Raw genomic sequence first — 7,871 nt, 5'->3', positions numbered from 1 at the left:
ACGTTGGTCGGTGGTCCATTATGTCCAAAAGTCCATTGAGCAACATGGGCGGTCGCCATTGCTTTTTAGACTTTGGCTAGGTGGCGCAGGCTACCACCTGTTACAAAGGGTTTATTCATTCACGTCCCTCTATCCATTGGACGCAGCCCTCGTATCCAGTGCATGCTTAGAGTGCGTGATTAATAGCGAGTTCGTTTCACGGCACTCGTGCCCAGACGTGCCCACTCGCAGCGTGGAGCGGGTTCGTTTCAGGTGGCCCTCCACGAGTGATTGCACTCTCCGAGTTCGTTTCAGCGCTGGCCGGCACCCCACGTGTGCATGCACTGCTGCACCGAGAAAATCGGGAGTGCGCCAAAATGCAATCCCATCATGCCTCGCTCCGGCGAGGAGCGGGAGCAGACGACGAGGGTTCGTCTGCTACGATGTGTCGCGGAACCGAAAGGAAAAAAAGTAGATTTTCTGATAGAAATCGCGTCCCGCGGGCAACGGAATCAACCTCGAGCTCGAATTGTGGGCGTCTACTATTTCAAGAAAGAAGCAATTGACAAACCGTGCTTTATTTGCAGGTTTTAAGTTGCTCTGTTGCCGTACAGACGCTGAACGATACCAGTGTGTAAAGAAATGCTCAGCGGCCCCCAAGATGTTTATCACCATTCGTGTACGGGTGAAACATTGAACATTTGCCGACAAAAGTCCCCCAGGAGAATCCTGTGATTACCTAATAAGCATCAGAGAAAGCTAAATTTAGTGACTTTACCCGAGGCTTGGGCAGCATCATCATGTTTAACATTTACCTGCGTCAGCTAACTTGCCCCGTCATATTTTGTTCGAGAAAACTCTCGCTCTCGACGCCCTCACCAAGGCGAATATCTGATCAATCTGTAATGACGATCGAAATCGAAAGTCCCACGAAACGTTTTGCTGGATATTCCAACAGACTAGTTTTAAGCTGTACCCTTTCAGTGGTTCACGCATAATACATGCTCAAACGGATCAAGCTTCTGCTCGGACAGCATCATCAGTTTTCTTCAGTGTAAGCGGTTATAAAGAAGTCGCAACCAGCTGCGTTGTAGACAGCTGGTTGCGGAAATTTACGCCGTCTCTAACTATTTCTGCTACAGCAGAGTTGCTTGAAGTCATCGAAAATATAAACTACACGTTGTAGTGACCAACGTTTGTCGATAAACATTGGTAGCGACTGCACTCTCGCATTCCCACCCACCACTCGGAACAGAAAGGCACTAGTTTCGGTTGGAGGTTGGTACCTTTTCTACAACATAGATGGCGGCAGCATCAGTCTTCTGCTAAGGCCCCTGCATATCTTCTGCACTTGGTGCATCTGGCGTGTTCGTTTGAGTCCAGTTTTCCGTGCAACACTGCGAGTGCGATGCATTCTGTGAGAGAACTCGAACGGTGCCAGTGGTACCAGTGCGTGTGAAACGAACTCGCTATAAGCAGTGCTGGACAGGCGTTGTTGCTGATTTGTGAGAAGAGTCTATTAGCGGTTCGTGAGCATGCTCAATAGAAGAGGAGTAATTTATCCCCCCTCCCCCTCCCCTGGCCCTTTACCCAAACAAAACACATTCAGTTTAGTTTGACACACCCATAAAATTTCCTAGGAAAAATGAAAAAAAAACAAAACAAAAAAAACATATATATCGTTTTGATGAAATTTGAAGTGCTAAACGATTGTGTTGCAACGATTTTTACAGTTTGTTTTGTGTGCGGTGGTCTTTCAATTTGTTTCTGAAAGTAAGAGTTACAATCTTTTGTGATGCAAATCAGGAAGAGGCTTTGCGCGCGTGCGCGCACGCACGCACGCGCACACACTCACACACACACACAAATCTTTAACCGCTGGAGGAGGGCTGACCTAATTTTCGCAAATTCCGTGACTTGAAGAATGCCACGAAAGCAAAGGTACCCGCGAATATATCGGTTCACGTTAACGAATAAATGGCACATCACGGCAAATCGCGAAATATTCTCGAAACCCACCCTCCACAAAATGCGCGAAATATTTCTTTTTCGGTAATAAATTACGATGCGTTTTAGCAAAAATTTTTGGGTAATCTCTTCAATAATTTTTAATGGCAAATATATATATATACCGGGTGTTTTTGCAAAGACTTTCAAACATCCTAAAAATTAGGGCGATTGAAAAAACAAGAAACTGTCTCCGGGAACAAACTACCAGCCATAGCGGACGTCAGGACTTGCCAAAAACATACTAATTCGTCAGCTAATTATTTCAAATTTGTTAATTAACTTTTTAGATAAGGGAAATAGACATATGGTTCCAATTAGAAAGTTTCTGGGCGTTATCGAAAACCACTAAATCAGTAATTTTCTGAAAGACTTCGAGCGCGTGAGAAGAGTAGTAGCGCACTAAAGTTACCACTCGTGGAGCAGGTACAAGGCTAGCGGCTGCGGCAAGGCGCCCGCGCGATTTTTCCGCCTCTTATCTAGCCCCAGCCTTGTACCTGCTCCACGAGTGGTAACTTTAGTGCACTACTGCGCTTCTCACGCGCCCAAAGTCTGTCTGAAAATGACTGATTTAGTGATTTTCGATAACGCTCAGCAACTTTCTAATTGGAACGATATGTCTATTTCCACTAATTAAATAAGTTAATTAACGGTTTCCAATTAATTAGCTGGCTAATTAGTAGGTTTTTGGCAATTCCTGACGTCCACCATGGCTGGTAGTTTGTTCCCGAAGAGAGTTTCTTCGTTTTTCAATAACCCCAATTTTAAGGGTTTTTGAAAGTCTACGCAAAAACACCCGGTATATATATATATATATATATATATATATATATATATATATATATATATATATATATAGAGAGAGAGAGAGAGAGAGAGAGAGAGAGTGTTTCACGAAAACTGAACAAATTCGATATTGCGAAAACTACTCGTCACAACAAAAAAAGGCTTGTGTCGTTTTGGTCCTGGACCAGGGGCCTATTTAGGAAAATTATTAAAGTTCGGGATAATTAGATCGTTAATTATTTTTGTGTGATTAACTTTTTTAATCTTTTGTTTAAGAGCATGATTTCAATTAGAAAATTGCTCAGCAGCGTTGGAAAACAGTAAATCAACAAATTGCAGAACGATAGAAGGCACGCGCAGCATTTTACGGCTTTCTGAAAAACCGCGCAAATTCGACGGGTTCTTAAAGGACCCATGAAACGAATTTTGGGCTGGAGTAAATCAATTTATATTGGGATTTTACTAATAGCACATCGTTCAGTGGGCCAAAAGAACAAAGGTAGAAAGTCAGAAGCCTGACTTTCGCAACGAAAATTTGCAAAACATAGCGGACTATTTCGTACCTCCTTCCCTTCGTAAACTCTCCGCCTTTTCACTGTGATACATCCGCGGACCCCGCAGCGCGTCACCGGGCTACTAGCCACCATAACCGGGCACCCGCAGCGCGTCACCAGGCCCAAGCGCACGTCACACGACACCGGACCTCACTTAATCCCTTTTCCCCTAAGCTGACATTGCGGTGGAACCTACGCGCTTGCCGGACCTAGGGTGCCTACATGTTTCCGCTGCGCTTTAGGGTGGCGCCAACTTCTTGTTACTCTTTCCCAGATCCTCTCCCACCGCCATTTTGACCCACTTCTTATTTGGCTAAACGTACACAACGTTGAGTTTTCGTAGTTTCGACACAGCGGCAACACTGTGAGGCCGCTTCCGTTTCCGTTCATAAGAAGAGTCGGACGAGTCGGAGGCTCAGCGGGATGGCGGTCGTCGTGGCTGTCGCTCTCACTAGGGAGTTTTCGTAGATCGTTTTCGCCGTCCCGCAAGGTCCTCCGCAACCCGCTACGATAGCGGGAACTCCACCGTAAAGGCTATCGGCGCGCAGGCGCAGTAGCAACTTCTTCGTTGCGGAACGCTTAGCGGAAGGGGCAACGCGGTCTACGAAAACTCCCTATTATTCGGGTGTTTCATACTTTGAAGTTGCGAGAAGGAAGTATGCGTTGCGTTTATCGAAACGTGAGTCCTCTCGACAAAATGGAACGCAACAGACCGGCACCGCACGCCGAAACCTCGCCGTCGGAACGAGAGCGGTGGGTGCTCCCTAGCCTAGCCTAGCTCCCTAACGAGGATTAGCGGAGTAGCGCGAGCGCACGACTGGCGAGTGTGACAAAATGGTCGACGAAACAGCGGAGGCTGCCATGGTAACGAGGTAGGCAACACTGGTTTGTCGGCAACAGGTATCACAAACGTTGTCGCCACCCTAAACAGCGGAGCGGCAGAAACATGTGGGCACCCTAGCCGGACCAATCAGCCGCCTCCCTTTCGTCACCTGACCTCATTCTCTGCAGGTCGGTATGCGCGAGAGAGCATGATCACGTGGAAAATGTGTGGCTGGCCCAACGAGCACGTAGCTTGCACAGCACTGTCAGCTTCGGGGTGAACGGGGTGGGGAAAGCAACTAGTCGGAATTTTGAGTGATGGGCTAATCTTCTAGGGGGACAATGGCTGTGTCCGGCTACAAAAGCGAAGATTCCGAGCAAGAGGGGACTCCCCCCTTTCCGACTTCTTGAACTGTTTGGTACAATGCGCGATTTATGAGTTGAGGAGGGAAGCTAAACACGAAAAAGTTGGAAAAGCGTTTCATGACTCCTTTAAGTTTCGGTTTGCAATCGGAGCGCTTCTCGGCACCGGCGACACCGCACCCCGTGCAGAAATAGTGCAACCAGCCTCTGCTGCGTTGCGCGAGGACAGCGCATCAGGGGTTGGTTGCACTATCTCCACGGGGCGCGGTGCGGCTGATGCTGAGCAATTTTCTAATTGAAATCATGCCTTAAACACAATATTACGAAAGTTAATCACGCAAAAATAATTGACAATCTAATTATCTCGGACTTTAATAAGTTTCCTAAATGGGCCCCTAGCCCAGGACCAAAACGACACAAGCCTTTTTTTTCGTTGCGATGAGTAGTTTTCGCAAAATCGAATATGTCCACTTTTCGTGAAACACTCCGTATATATTTTTAGGGAGATTTGAGTGCGTGCTTGGTGTTCAGTTTGCGGTCAGCTCAAAAAAGTTCACTGTGGAGTTTGTTCAAAGAAACTCGCGTAACACATCCGATGTTACGTCATCCCTGGACAGAAAGGATGATGATGATGATGGACTCGTCACAAACACGATCTTTCTCTCCTTTTCTCTTTTTCGCTTTTCTTGAGAGAGAAGTGGGCGAAAAGTTAGCTCTTTTTTATTTATAGTAACGTTTTCCCCGTTCTTCCTGTCTTTTTTTTTTTTGTGTGTGTGCGTTTGCTGTAACGACGTGCGGTCAAAACGACGTTGGTGGTCAAGTTTCGGTTGACGGGAATCGAGCGGCGTCCGTGCGGTCGGGCCTTTGCGAGGAGCGTGCGGAAGTTTCCGCACGAAAAACTACAATGGACACGCGGATGCACTAAGGAAACAAAACTATATATATAAATATATCCCGCTATAAAACATCTGAGGGGTAAGAAATAAAAGCAATGGATAGCAATAGCTAAACTCCCGAATCGTCACGGAAGGTATATATGGATGCGGGGGTACGGTGGTTTCGGTTTAATATAAAACGTGCTTCGGTTAATATCAACCCTTGCGTTATGATGATGATGTTGTGACAGTAAAGGTGAGAACACGTGTACGGGAAAACCACGCGGAAATCGGTCAAATTTTTGGAACGTGGGAAAATAGTTCTACGCGATTTCTGGAAAGGAAACGAACCAGGCGATTGTATTTATCGCGCAGAAATCACGGATATGCTTTTTACCGAATCCGGGTCTGATATTTACGTGCGACTGATACCGCAGTTTCTTAAAGGTGGCACGAAATTATTTTCCCACCTGTTTAAATGTTTTGTGCGAATTACGGTTAATTTTCCGCACACGCGTCGCCGTCTTTTCATGCCCGATTCACACGGTAAGATTTTGCTTGCGAATTCGCTGTCGCAACGTCGCTCGTGCGACAAAAGTTGCGGTGAACTGCGAAATCGCACATAAAATTGCAGAATGTGAATCAGGCATAAGAGGCGGAAGCGTGTGTGCGATAAAACCATGTGGGAATCGAATGCATCTGTGAACATGATCCATTTATATTCCACACAATTTCCTGAAAAATGAACCATGCTCTCTTATTTGTGGCACCGAAAACTTAAATAGGCTTTTAACGAAACAATATCCTCTAGTATTTACATGCACTAAATGTTCCCTGGTTTCTCGGAGATAGCATGAAACGATTTTCGCGTTTTCCGAATTTTGTTCGATTTTTGGTCGATGCCTTCCTTTAGATTGGATGATCGTGATGATGGTGATTCGGGATTATATGGCTCGAAAGCTTTGGAGTTCAGCATATCTTCACCGTGTCTTGAGGTTTGAATATTATATCCACTAACCAAATTGGACGGATGTGTACCGGGAGAGTTGTTTCCTATATTTATTTATTTTTACATTATTTTTGCGTTTAAAGGTTGTTATGCATCAACGAGCACAGCTTGCTGTCTGCTAAGCATCCCCAACTTGGACATCAACGACTTTTGCGGATGTGCAGCAACAACTGAACGACAAACATCGAAATCTTCCCCGGGAAGATTTTAGAGGGCAGTCACCAAATATCAATAAGTGGTAATTAAAGTTTTTGAGCGCGTATAGTTTTTATTCCGCGGGTCTACACAGTTTGTTTGCATTACACCCTATGGTCCGCGTTCACAAAATTGTCAATTTCCGCCTTTCTTGACGAGAGATCGTGATGTTCCCGTGATCAGAGAACGCAAATCAAATGGAATATTGATGTTCACTATGAAAGGGCTTTCTTTTATTTTACGGAATGTCCCAGATAATTGGCCATTATCTGACCTATAAAGGCGAAACGTGTCTAAAAATGTGTCTCCCTTATTTTCATCAGTTAAAACGGTTTTGCTTTATCGTGCAGTTATAATTTAGATATCTTTGTCATTTGTTTTTACATGCGTTCCCTCAAACTTAAACGTTGTAAAAAAAAAATTATTGTGAGCCACCCTTTTTCCTTTTCTCATCGAGATGTTTTGTGTTTATAAGGAAGATTTTTGCGTTGCGTTGGTTCTGTGCGTTTTTTTTACAAATAAAAAAAATACAAAAATTTCACAAGCAAGCGGTCGGACTCCGGTTTATATAAAATAACTATCATATACTATATCCCATTCGCGGTTGTGTACGCCGTGTTCCAATACGGTCAGTTCCCGCGCTGCGTTTTGTTTCGTTGTTTTCTGATTCTCACGGTTGATCCCGTCTCGCCACGTAGTACCTGTTGTTGTGAAGTGTTGCGTAATAGCAGTGCGTGCTCCCGAGGGTATCGCTTACAAAAAAAAAAAAAAAAAATAAATAAAGGCAAAAAAAAGCAGCCGCGCGTGCGCTCAGATACTATTTCGGGGGCGGTGGGGTGGAGATGGCGCAGCTCAACAACAATAACAAACGCTCTCGGGCTTCGTGTGTGGTACATCTCCCGTTTCTGCGCGGAGAGAAAAAGGTTTTGGCTTGTACGCAGGTCGCTGTAGTCATGTGGAAATAGAGCTGCAACTATACGTGACAAGCGTGTAAAAGATTTTTTTCTTTTTAAAGTCGCCCGTAGGTATAAATAGTAACATAATAATGGAAGCTCGATTTCATATAACTGGATTGCGAGGAGCTACGACAAGCGTTAGAATGGAACGAGAAGGATTTAGTTTATTTCTTTATATATAAAAAAATTAATCGAGTAAGAATTATTAGCTACGTCTACTTATACCCCGTTTATACTTATACTCCCGAGCCAACGCTTATAGTGATACTTACACTTATACTCTGCAGCCAACTCATAGTTATACTACTCCGCAGCCAATGCAGCC

This window comes from Ixodes scapularis, unplaced genomic scaffold (assembly GCF_016920785.2).
Source record: "Ixodes scapularis isolate PalLabHiFi unplaced genomic scaffold, ASM1692078v2 PGA_scaffold11__112_contigs__length_91849675, whole genome shotgun sequence".
NCBI classification, from domain to species: domain Eukaryota; kingdom Metazoa; phylum Arthropoda; class Arachnida; order Ixodida; family Ixodidae; genus Ixodes; species Ixodes scapularis.
Note: the sequence above shows the minus strand (reverse complement) of the source record.